General features: G+C 49.6%; 1 protein-coding gene across 1 annotated transcript in view; it reads left to right on the top strand.

Moving 5' to 3' along the window:
• The window catches only part of LOC128269873 (contactin-4), a 106,209-nt gene that overhangs the window by 58,088 nt on the left and 35,781 nt on the right, over positions 1–12,340 (top strand). The gene's annotated exons all lie outside the window — the stretch shown is intronic.

Here is a 12,340-nt window from a genome sequence, read left to right as displayed (position 1 = left end):
TTAGCACCCACACGGCAGATTACAGAGAGCGGACCGAGCAGACGGTGACGGTGAAGACCACGCCAAAATCCGCAATCTTACACGTTGTGTGCGACAAACTAAACTCTGGTCATTCTTTAACCGACTGAGTAAACTGACCGGAAAAACTGTGATTGGTGTCGGTCCATGGTCCATCGGAAACTTCAAATTGAATCAAAATATTTGAATTAATCATCTGCGACAGCGATCAACTTCAACACTAGATGTGGTTCTAAACCGTCGTTTGACTGTTATTTGACTCGCACTAACACGAACCTTCAAAATTAAACACAACGATGATGTTCGGTGGACTGCGGAACCTCTAAGTAAAACATTTCTACTCCTCAACGTTCGTCTTAACAGTCACCCTTGAGTTTATTTTCGATTTCTTATTTTGAGTCGATTCCGAGGCTTGACCAAACCTGATAATTTCAATCCAGCAACGCTGGGAACTTTTTATCTTTGTACGCGTTGAAGAGAATTCCCGCTTTTTGATGCATTTCTGCCCTTTGGATAGTTGCGGGGTTTTCAATTAGGATACGTATTTAGGCGACTTCTCACTATCCGCTTTCTTTCACGTGTTCCTTTGTGCCCCTTATTTCAGGTCGGTGCGAGGAATGCGTTGTGCCCAGAGCTCGATTCCGACATTTTATGATCCATTTACGATTGCCGGATGGCTGGTCAGTTTTAGTATTCACATTCTTAAGAACACTTTTATTCGTCCACATATCTTGCGTACCAACGAGCGTGGCGTGGTGTATTTTTCCATCGTCCGTCGTTTACTGCAGGCTTTGTCTGATGCAATTGTTTCCTTGTTGGTGGAAGCATCAAAATCGTTTCAATTAAGATTGATCGATCAAATTTTGAGAGATTCAAGAATGTTACCGAATCTACCATTCACAAATGGTGTCACCTTACCGAATGTTCCATTAACGAGCTAAAATTCGAAACTTCCCGAACCGAATAGCTAGTTCCATTATGCATCACTTAGTTTAAATATAAATATTCTATCCGATCAATAGTGCCAAAGCTCCAAAGCTCATCGCTGCCCAAACCAGTAATGGAACCGGTGGTGAGATGACACTTTCTAGAAGCACTATTAGCAGAAATCCATTTTTCTAACAATCCCCGGTGACTGCTCCGGTTCCACTCAATCAGTCAACGGCGCCGGTCGGCGGGAGCCGGCCCGCTCTACCATTAAGCTCATCGTTATTCCGCTGGTAATGCTTTGTAATTTGGAGCAAAACCCAACCCAACTACGGTCGTTTCGTTCCAGTTCCAGCCTTCTCCCGCGTTGCCGAACTATTTGCAAGTTCATTTTCGGGCAGCATGTTTTCAGTTCGAGTTGTGCTCCTTCGTCGGGTTTGTGGCTTCTTCCTTCGAACTTAGCACGCTACGTCGCCGCACACTATCTCCGTGAGTCGTTTCCTCCTTTGACATCGTCCGCGGTTTTTGGAATCATTTTGCGCGAACGCGAAAGAAGCAGCGTGGATGTGGACCGTGAGACGCGCAGACAACTTTGCGAAACATTTCGGAAACGAGGCGATCGTTACGACCCTCGCCGAGGTGCAACTCGCCAAACTCCCAACGCCACACCCAATTCGGCAAGGTTCCTCACACTAGGGGCGCGCTTGGGTGGGGTCGGGTGTGCCCGAAAAGAGTGCTACTCAAGCGAGGGAAGAAAAGCAACTAAAAATTCAGCCGGCGAAAACTCATTAGTCAAAAAAGTTTCGTTGCAGTTGCAAAAATATTTACGATTTTCGCATAAACCACCCCGTGGGTGGCCGTCTGGGTGGGTGGACGCACGAAACAACAACCTCGCCCACCCAGCCACAAGCCAAACGGAACCGAAAATCCCCGGCGTGAAACCGGTGCACGTGCACGTGCCGTGCGCATTTGTTGCCCAAGTGGCTCCCAAGTCGTCGTTGGGTTGCGGTTGGCTACGAGAATGGCAACCCGGGACGGAGCATCCTGCATCGAAGAGCCGGAGTCAGGGAGCCAGTCAGCTTTCGCATGTAAATTATTGTGTTTATTTTAAAATTTTGCCAACGTGTTCAAGTTTCAAGCACGGGTTCCCGCTTTTTTGCGCCACCCCCACTATGGGGCCACCCCCCAAAAAGCGGATCCGTTCGCCAGGCAGGCGACCGGACCGGTCCGAAGTTGCTCTCTGTCGGAGCAGCTTCGGCAGCAGGTTTTTGGGGCTTTGGCCCACCGCACACCGACTTTAGCCACGAGTGCATTCGGGCGCCACAAGACGGGGCGCGGGGCGGTCTGTCGGTCGGGTTCTCATTTCCCGATCCCGAAACACCCAACCCACAGCGGGCGCGGGTGGCAACCGATCGTGGTGTTTGGTGAAAATTTTCCATTTCGCTGTAAACAGTGGCGTTAAGCCGTAAACTTTTGCTGTTTCTCCGCCACGCCACGACACCACCTTGATTCTTGGCATCGACCAGCATCTTTTGCTGGGAGAAACGCTCACCGTCGCCGGGCAGGTGTGTTTTCCGTGGGCTGGGTGAAGCCAGGTGACCCAGAGAGCCACTTCCGGGTCGGGAGGGTTGCGCCAAATTAGGATGAAAATATTGGCTCTGCTCTGACACCCCGTGCCCCAGCCAGAGTTGCCGGTTGTTGGCAGCAAATATTAGTTGCTCGAAGTGAGTTTTGTTAATTACTTGCCCGAAATCTCGGAATCTGGGAAAGTGCCCTTCGCTCCGGGGATCAATAAATATGCAACAGTTGTACATCAGAAGTTACAGAACTTTGCTTATTCGAAATGGTTTAGAAACAGCTCACAGCTCTGCTGCTTTCGAAGCGTAATGCTTATTGGTGGCTTGTTGTTTTTGCTAGCCTTGTTGTGGTCTTGAAAACAGGATTTCCGACTAAGCTTCCACTTACATTTAAAATGGTCACTACGTTTACGGTACGGTATCTAAAAAGTTTCGACGAAAATATCTGTCGTCCAAGCGATATTTTCCCAGGTTCACAGAATTATTGCCTTTCAAAAACAAATATTCAATGACACCTCGATTTTTTCAATTTTCACAAAAACATTCACATTAACTCACACAAACGATTGTTACACAAAAACTACGCAACCAAACTGGTTGAAATGTTATTGACTAACTGTCAGAAGATTGACAACCAAATTCATTTGCTTTCGTTTACAAGTGCTGCAATCCTCATGTTGAGATGGGAAACACATCAAGTCACCCTTGTTTGAATTATACCACATTTCATTAATTATTACCATATTTATAACTTAACTATTTGAGACATTTTCACTTGCGCGGAGACAAAGTATGGACAAACCACATTTGCCCACTATAGTCAAACATAGTGACCTTTCATAAATTCATGAACAAAATAATTGAACTACGTTCTACTGTGCTGCACAAAACAAGAACAAAGCTGGAGGCTTCATCGTAGGCCTATTGTCAATCTCGGAACGAACGTAACCGGGTCAATATCAACCCGCCAATATCAATATCATAATCCATATGTTGGACCATTCAGCTACATAATTCGCATTCTCATCAAAGCCCATCAAATAAAGCCAATTGACTGCATCAAAAATATTGCACGCCTCAGCAGCAGCTTCCGACTCCATCAATTGCCAAATTATGAATCATCGGATCGGGGCCAAAAATCATCTTTCATTCGAATGAAGTTACAACTTCCATGCCCGCTGCCAGCGGTACAATGTAATCGATTTGTGCAAATGACATTACTTTAAAATATTAGCATATTTTACTACAAACTTTCTGAGCCACTGCTACCGCGGGATCCGGGTCGACCGAAAGACCAGACGGAAATATTCATCGATGAAACGCACGAAATGTACAACGGAAACAAGGATACGATTTCCATTACGCTCCGGGCGATGGGAACAACTTTTACCGTACCCGGAACGCGCAAGTAAACATTCGCGAGCCCAACCCGCGGCAGAATAATAACGAGAGAAAGAGAGAGAGTTAGAGAGACGTGCCCTTCACTCTCGGAGTCGGAGCGACCGAGATATTGTTCCTCGGGCTGGCTTTCGGCACATAAGACGAAAGTTTTTCCTGCCGCACTCATCCTGCAGGCTGGCATGGCAACAGCTCCGAGCTTAAGCGACTTACCGGCGGTGCCGTGATCAGGATCCCGGGTTGCTCTCGTGCGCCGAGGCTGTCGGGGCTGAGCTTCAAACGAATTTTATTTACAATTCAATTGACTTTACGCCCAACGCCCAATCGCTCCGCGCAAGGTGGCCTCGGCGCAAGGTATAAACTCTGCCCACCCGCATCCCCGTTTCCATCTAATATGTTAATATTTCATCGGCCCGATCGGCGGCCGAAAGCAGCAATCCCCGCAATCCCCGGACGGGCTGTCCGTAGGTGGTTTCGCCAACCAGAAGGCTATTTGGATTACGAGTTTAAATTTGTTCCTCAATTCTTGAGTCTCTTCTGCTTTTTTCGCCTTCGGTCTTCATTTTTCGCCGCATCAGCGCTGAAGTAACTGTGGGCACGCTGCGCAGTGGGATACGCAAGTTTCCGAGACTCAAGAACTTTCACGTACCTACAAGAGGAACCTTTCCGGACCGGACAAAGTTTCCCTCACACCGCACCGGGTGGGTGTCGAGCGGAGAGATAGTTGTAAAATGTAGTTCACCCGGGGTCCCAGGTTCACCTGAAGGTGCACCGGGTTCCCTGGGCGGCGCAAAAATTTGGCCACTGTAGGCAGCTGCTGCTCAAGAATTTGTTGAATTTCGCAATGCTTCCAGCACGGGACGTAGGAGTTTCTGCATTCATCAAATGAAATTTATGTGCAGTGCGCACATAAACCGGCAGCCTCCGGCATGGGTGCGGGGCCCCGGCCACCGACGGCCACTAACCACAGCGTGGGTACACCGCCAGCACGTGGAAAGGTTCGTTTGAATAAAACATTTAAAGTTATTGTTATAGTTTATAGCGGCCCATAAGCGGAGAGGCGTCTGTTGGGCGAGTCAATGCACGTGGCGCAACAAGCCGGCCGCCCCGTGTCGATGAGATAAGCAAATCCCGTCCTTGTGGGTAGGATGTTTTGGGTGGGTAGATCAGCCGAGTGATCCGCCGAGTGATGGTTTCTTCGTACCCACGCTACGCGCGTGGCTTGCACTTAACTGACGATGTTTACGGACTATGCTCGATATTAGAAATGAACTACGAGCGGAGCAGACTTGTCAACCGTCAGAGGGTTCAACGTTTTACAGAGGGTGACCTCTAGTTAAATAACTTTAGAAATTACCCAGAGGAATATCTTACATGGAAATATTTTGGGACGCATTCCATGTCGATTTATACGAAACTCGCCTTTGTTTCGACAATTTATTAACTGACAGTTGTCGCCAGCACTTTGACCTTAAGTCGGACCTTTTCGGAACGTAACTATCGGCACAGTATCGCACATTTCATTACGCTTCATAATTTAGCTCCTTCCAAACAATCGATGACAGCAAATAAATTCCCTTTGAAGCTTTAGACGCAAAGGGCAGCATAATTTATGCGCACACCGGCGCACACCGGCGCACACCGGCGCACACCGACGCAACCGACCACCAGTGAGCCTGCAAAGCCACGTGCCAACCGTGTTCTGCCAATTGTTGTCTTTTGCCGTGCATTAGAGGATCTGATGCACGAAATCGCTAAATTACTGCCGAACGCGGTGCGCGACCCGAAGTTTCGTCTTTTATCGCCAACACACGCCGTGACGGGCAAGTCAAAAGCCAATACCTCACCGTTTCGTTTCATCTGCCGAAGCATTATGCTCCGACCGAACTCCGGCACCGTCAGCAGCGCAACGCCGTGTGCCTCGTAATCATCGGTACGATTAGCCCAAAATTTAATGCAAACTGGGAGGGTTCGCTGAAATTATGTAAAATATACGGCTCCGGTTACGGATAAGCCCCACGGAAGCAGCATAAGCCGATGGGCGCACAACACACACACACAAACCGGTGAAAGAGATCGTCGCGTAAGCAAAATGTTGGCACACATGTCGACGAGGACGACGAGGACATGAAGCTCGTCAGCCTGCTCGGCCCAGGCTCCCAAGCACAGGGACCACATTGCTGCTAACGAACCATCACAACCATCATCATTACCGTCATGAACATCGGCATCATCACCATCATCGGCGCCGTCGCCGTCGGTTAGGGATATAAATGCGAAGCATCTGAGCCAGGAGTCGAACGAATCTTGCATCGAGTTTGTATCCGTGTTGGAAACGGCACACCGACCGACCCGGGGCCTTCACCACCTCAGTTCGTTAGTGTGTTATCCTCCCTCTCGCCCTGTCCCTCTCTCTCTGTCTCCCTCTCTCGCTCGGCCATATCGCACAACGGGAGAGATATTTTATTGCAAATATATTTATGTTATTTGATTTTGATATGAATATGTTAGCACTTTATGCAGATGTAATAAAACATTCGGCAGCCGTCGCCGTCGTCGTCGTCGCCGCCGCCGCCGCCGCCGTCATCGTCGAGCCCGGAGCGGTGCCCGCAGACCGTGATGGGCAGATTGTGTAACGGGGTTATGTTTTCGGCTGCATCCACACGAGTCAGCATCTGCCAACATCACCCAACAAAAACCAGTGGCTCGTTTCGGGGAAAGTGCAAATAAATTTTCTAAAACACCTTCTCTCCGTGCGCTCCGTCCCCGGGCAGTCACGCAGCCGTATTTATGTGAAAACACATGGTTAAAAGTAAAAGCAGCCGACCGACCGGTCGGGGACACAAAAGTACACCATCAACGGCAGCATACGGGTTTGCGGTCGGCCGGATGTTGGTCAGATGGGTGACGTTTTACGGGATGATTGTGGCTTTGGTGCTCTCCGACGTTGACAGTTTTGCGTTACCCCTTTTTACCGGCCCCTCTCCTTTCACCGTGGCCGATGCCGATGTTCTGGGCGAGGAATTGTTTGGGGCCCTTGGCAACGTGGCCTGACGTTACCCAGTGCAGTGTGGTTAGAATTTGATTACAAACACATCGTGCGATCATGTTCACTGTGTGTGTTTTGTGTTCATTTTAAAGTGCATTTTTGAGGTTAGCTGCATTCTCAGCTTACTTCGTTTGACATCGCACGTGCAGAGAAAAATGACTAATCATTCACAAAACAAATGAAGGATAGCAGGGTATTTTAAAGCTGGCGTAGTAAAGACCAGGGTCGTATGGGATGATGCATCTAGTGTTTAGATTTTAAACTACAGATTACTTGACTTTTAATACGTCAAACTTCATCCTGGAAGTTGTAAACATTTAGTAAAATCTTTGACATTTACGAAATGGGACGCTATATGCTTGCAGAAAATTGGGAAATGTTATAACCTTATTTCGAAAGCAGTGAGTCTTCAATTCCAGCTGTACAAAATTTCGCATACTAATTTACAAAAAGCTCATTTCCACCTCGGTGGTTGTGTTCAAAAGCAAAATTATACTGTTTGGGGCTAGGAAAACCCACACGTCGTGAAGCAAATGCACCCACAACAAGTGACTATTTGGTACTGATTTCGATCTTGCTGCATCATCGGCCCTTTTATCTTCGCCTTTAAACACCCTCGGATTGACATTGTGTTGGTGGCACGAGTTCTCGATCAGAGGTCAGTCACGTTTTTGCCACCGACTTGTCCCGATTCTAGTTTATAGAATCTAGAGCCGACAATTGCTATCGTACAGTATGAGTTCGCTTGATATGGTCACAGGACACTCCACACAAATGCAACTTTGAGTGACTAGCGTCAAGAAACGTCGGCGTAATAAAACCCAACAACACTGTAGCCTGATTGCAAGGGCTGCGCTACCGATTCTTGTAAATAAAACAGAAAAACTCGAAGGACGAGGACACTATCGTTCGCTCGCTCGACATCGAACGTGTGCCTCCTCCTTTCGATCTGGCCACTCTGGCTAACGGTGTCCCATGTGGGCCGCGCGCCTCTAAGTGCCAAAGTGCCTGTACATCAAAACGCTCGCTTCCTGTTTACTCACTCCGGAGACGGAGACACTAACCCGGAACTCATCGCAGCAGAGCGCAGCCCGGAAAGTTTTAGCAACAGATGATGCTAATTTGTTTTGGTAATGGCAACGACGACACTCCACCGAATGACCCACATCCACGCATACACACACACACGAACTACACACCACAAACGTACGAATAAAGTTTACGAACGGTGTCCATAAAACATTCACCAACCGACGCGCTCACTGGTACTGGGGCGCGTTTTATGTTTTCAACACCAAACAGGCGGGCGAGCGGGTGGGCGGTGGGTGGTTTGTTTCAAATGCACAATAAAATGGAAATGTGGTGCCACGAACGAACCACCACTCACCGCCTCTTTTCCCCCGAAGCCCGACCCGGTGGGGTTGAGTCGGTTCCAGTGCGAGTTGATCAAAAGGCTCACCGGCATCAAACATAAAGTGAATCCCGGAAAAGGGAATTTAGAATTAGTAGCACCAGTAGCGGCTACTAAGCACACACACACATGCTCTCTCTCTCACACTCATTGGTACACAGCCATCGGCATGTTTGCACGAACGGGTCCCGATGGGCCAAACAACAGCGTTTTGATGCAATATTGTCATAACCTCCGTTCGGAGTCGCTCGAAATCAATCCATTATTTTAAATTTTCTATGGCGGGTGCTGTTTTTCAATTTTTTCCGACCCCCCATTCGTGTCGCATAAAGTGCTGCGGCACGCGGGGTGTGACAATTGGTGACGACCGGCGGGCGGGCCGGTGTTTCAAAACCCATCGCCGATAATTGAAAACATGGCGCACGCGCGCGGGCACGGAAGGCGCGAAAAATGCGCCACCAAAGAAGCAGGAGGAAGGACAATCATTTTCCCTCCCAATTACGCGTCCCTCGGCAATCAAACAAAAGCTGCAGGGCAGGGCAGGGCAGGAAGGACCTCGAATGCAGCACTCGCTCGCTCTCGCTTGCTCTGCGACAGTCTCCGTCTGTCTGTCGTCGCAAATCAAACACCAACACCGGCCGGCCGTCGGAATGCGCGAATAAAATCGAGGCGCGAATCGCATCATTTGCATGGTAAAAGCTAATAAAACCGATTTAATGGTACTAATTTCGTGGAAAAGCTTTTACCATCGCGTCGAAGGCTGACGAAAGGTTGTTCCCATGTTCGCATGTTTTATGTATCCCTCTTCTCTCGCGCTCTCTCTCTCTCTCTCTCTCTGTTCCGTGACACTTTGGTGGCCAACGGAGCAATTTGATTTGATGGATTCGGCGGCCGTTTTGTTTTGCGCCAACGGCTCGGGGAAATGCGACAGTGAAAGTGAACAAATTTTATGTTGCACTTATTGAACCCAAGCGCGTAACGTGTGTGTAACGCGTTACGCGTTACGCTTAGCAGCTTTTCCCCAATACGGTGTAACATTAGCAAAGCATTCTTTCGCACCGCCACGTTCACCGGCACGGAACGCCGGGAAACAAATGTGCTTACATCCTACACCACGAGCTAACACTTTCCAGCAACGCACGCGTAGGTTTTGGCCCACCAACATTAATTGCCAGCCCACCCGGACCCCATGTTGGCATGTTTTATGCGTGTTTTTGTGCCACTTAAGGCGGCCGGCATCTAGCACACGATGGCGCAAGGACAACCGAAGATTGATTAGCCCCGGCGAACCAGCGGCCAGGTGCGGCCAGGCCGTTCCAAAAGAAGGGCACCCATGCTGCTTCGGGCGCCCGTTCGCGGTCGTGTTGCCTTTCGACCTCGACCACCCCGCGAACCGTTGGATGTCGTCCACAAAAACCCCTTCCCACCCGTCCCATCTCAGCGTGTGACTTTTATCGCCTCTCGCCGGGGCCTTTTCCGCCGTCGGACGACGACGCGGGCGTCGTACGCGGGCGTCGCAGATAACAAGGTCATAAATTTCTTAATTTTCATTTATCAAAATAAATTCTACGTAGCGAATGGACCGGTGCTGGATTTGGCCTGGCCCAGGAAACAGGAATTCGCCGTAAGCTGCAAGCCCGCTGGAAGTCGATTGTGTCCTACGCCAGGACCTGCCAGGCTGCGTCGTCTAACCGAACAGAAACGGAGTGATGTCAAAATTCATCATACCTCATTCCGAATTCAATTCAAATCTACCACACTGAGACGGGTCCGACCCGAATCAATCACAGCGCCACCGGGCGAACCGTGAGCGAACTGCCGCAAAAAGCGGCCGCAGGATGTTCAAGGAGACACACTACGGGGCCGCATATATAATTCATCTTCGGTTCACATATTGATGAATCCCCGGTCTTTTGCCCGATCCGCACCGTGTCCGTGACAAAAACGGGCCAGTCTAGAACGCCAGCCAGCCGAACCGGTACGCCGGATTGTGATTGATCGTTGGAATCGAACAACACCGACCACCGGCCCTAAAGGCTCACGTGGCTCCCTGCGAGACGGCTAAGACGCGCACATCCCAACTAATGGCCAGCCCGGGCAGCCTAATGGCCGGTATCTTTCTTCATTCCAAGCTCACCGGAAGAAGGTTTTAAAGCCGCCACCGAACCGAGCTGGCCACCGGACCGGGTACCGGGACGGGGTGGAGAGGAGGTGCATGATTTAAGGGTCGCTTTCAGCCGCCTGACCATAAAGTACGCCGTACTCGGTGCCGTGAGACGTTCGAAAGTAAGAATCATTAGTTTGCGATTCGTGGCTGGCGCCTTCTCCGAAGGCCCTCGGCTACATTAAGCGGAAACAATCGGCGACCGGGATCCCGGATCACCCCGGCGGTGCCGGCGAGAAATCCCATTCGAAAAGTAATAAAGAACAATTGCGTCACATTCGCATGATTTATAGATCGATTCCGGCGCGTATGGCGAAAGGATTCGAGAGCCACCGATCCCTCGGCAGCGACACATCGTTCGGAGGCTAAGAAAAATCCGAACGCTCCGAATGGCATCCGCTCCGAGCTGCAGAGGCTGACAAGCTCGTTACTCTTACCGCAAACCAGGGGGGCCGCGGCGATTCCTGGGCGGTGTGTTCACCGTTGGTTCGTCCTTCGGCCAATCAAACCCGACACTGTAGCCGCGTCGTGCACGATCCCGACGATCCGTGATGCGGCCCGACCGGACCGGAATGGCCCGGTGATAAATGGGTGTGCCACGTTTTGACTGCCAGAGTCATTGGAAACGCTTTTTTTTACGATTGGCACGGCTCGGGCCACGAAGGTGCCTCTTAGTGTAATGTAAATTCGGGGGGGCGTAGTGCGCGACCGTTACAATGTACGAATAAAACAGGCGTCGGAGAGAAATTGGCTTTTGTGGGTCGAGAAGAAGGGTAAAAACGTCCCATGGGTCAATGAGTTTCTCGTACACTCCAATGGTTTTACGTAACTTGTTTCGGTTTTTCAAAAGCGAACAACGGCAGCGTGTAACGCAAATTAAGACATTGTTGTTTCCCGTCCATCGATGAAGCGTTGTGGTTGAGGAAGAAAAACGTAACTCAATGTAACATATTCGGGCCAGCGCATCCGGTACAGTTCACTCACCAAACGGATCACTGTGCAGAGATGTAACACAATAATTCAAACGCCAAACAGCGTCCCCCGTATCCGTCCGTGTGCCGAGTCAATTCTTGGCAAACTAACCGCCACCGTGCCCGGGCAGTCATTACCGTAGTTGGCACGATTTATTCCCACCCCGATCGACATTAAAATGGACGGTCCGTTTGATTTTTACAATCGCGATTGCAATGGGAAACAAACCAAACAGGGAGCTCTCTCTCTCTCTCTCTTTCTCTATGGGATAAAAATGTTGTTACATGTTCTAAAATATGTTTTCCATTCACGGCCATGTTTCCCCCATGGGTACCAATGTGGCGGCCTTTTTTTGCGGCGAAGGATCGTGAAGTATTGTGTTTTTGCCAAGCCATCCAGAAAGGGGAGCACCATTTTTCGAGCCACTTTCGTGCGCCGAACGGATGAACGAATGTATGGCATGGTGGCACATCATATCGCGGATCTTTAATTTATTTGAAAAGCTCGCCCCTGATGCGTTCGCTTAGATTTATTAACAAGCATCCGGGTGAATGGAGCCGCGTCGATGAGTTGACGCAGGAGTGCCACGTTGCGCACCGCGGATCATGCTGCCTGCCGTAAATCTCTTATGCAAACACTCGCACAATTTTACCTGGATCGAGATTAGTGGCCGACCTGGTTTCATGTCCGACACTCTGCCATTGTGTAGTGCGTTTAGAAATTATCTATTCGCATGAGTCTAATCCCTGACATCCCTGCTTTGTTGCCGATAATGGAAGTGATCAGCCTGCTGATCGTAAAAGAACACTATTTTTCACTTTTTT

This window comes from Anopheles cruzii, chromosome 3 (genome assembly GCF_943734635.1).
Source record: "Anopheles cruzii chromosome 3, idAnoCruzAS_RS32_06, whole genome shotgun sequence".
In the NCBI taxonomy this organism is placed as follows: domain Eukaryota; kingdom Metazoa; phylum Arthropoda; class Insecta; order Diptera; family Culicidae; genus Anopheles; species Anopheles cruzii.
The sequence above is the reverse complement of the archived record's forward strand: the minus strand, read 5'-3'. Positions and strand labels throughout refer to the sequence as shown.